General features: G+C 40.4%; 1 protein-coding gene across 4 annotated transcripts in view; it reads right to left on the bottom strand.

The window, feature by feature from the left end:
* Window positions 1–763, bottom strand: part of STXBP6 (syntaxin binding protein 6) — a 255513-nt gene that overhangs the window by 229672 nt on the left and 25078 nt on the right. The gene's annotated exons all lie outside the window — the stretch shown is intronic.

The following is a 763-nucleotide window of genomic DNA, read 5'->3' as shown; positions in this document are numbered from 1 at the left end:
GGGGGGCCAGACCATAGATTTCTATGCATTTTAATAGCAAGAACTTCAAGCGTTAATGTAAATGCTATAGTACAACAGAAGTAACATGATGATACTGGAGACGCTGACATTTAATCTCAAAAGGCTCATGAAAAAAATTAATGTAACCATAAAAATTCTGACTTTCAAGCCATAGAAAATGTTTTCAGTGACAACATGCAAACAGTATTTAAGAGATACCCACTGAATAGATTTAGGTCCAATGTATTTAGGGAACCGCCTCCTCCCTTGTGTTCCATTGCAATCCCCAAGGTCAGCTGAGAGCAACCTCCTGCAAGTACCATCTGTGCCCCAAGGCATCAAATGAAAACACACAGGAGTTCACCCTTAGTAGTTGCTCCTCAGCTCTGGAACATCCTCATACCCCAGAGGCCCACCAGGACCTGAACCTGAGAACTTTTCAGAAGCAGTGCAAGACCCTCCTATTATCTGGGCAGGCATTTAGCAAGGTGGGGTTAAATGTTGGGGACATGCTTTGGGGAAGTATTTATTTAACTTATTTTTATTATTTGTTTTTATAGTATGCTAGTCTTGAGCCTCCTTTGGGGACAGCAGCATAGAAATTCAATAAATAAAGAGTGATTGTGACATTCCACCACCATATGCAAAAGCAATGAATAAGAGTAAACAGAGGTCGTAAGAGCATCTATCATTTTATTGCTCACCTGCACTTACTGTACCATTAGAAAAAACAAAGCTGACATGCCTAACAGGAATTTTCCCT

Source organism: Alligator sinensis, unplaced genomic scaffold (assembly GCF_000455745.1).
Source record: "Alligator sinensis unplaced genomic scaffold, ASM45574v1 scaffold83_1, whole genome shotgun sequence".
Taxonomy (NCBI): Eukaryota; Metazoa; Chordata; order Crocodylia; family Alligatoridae; genus Alligator; species Alligator sinensis.
This window is presented reverse-complemented; position numbering and strand designations above follow the sequence as displayed.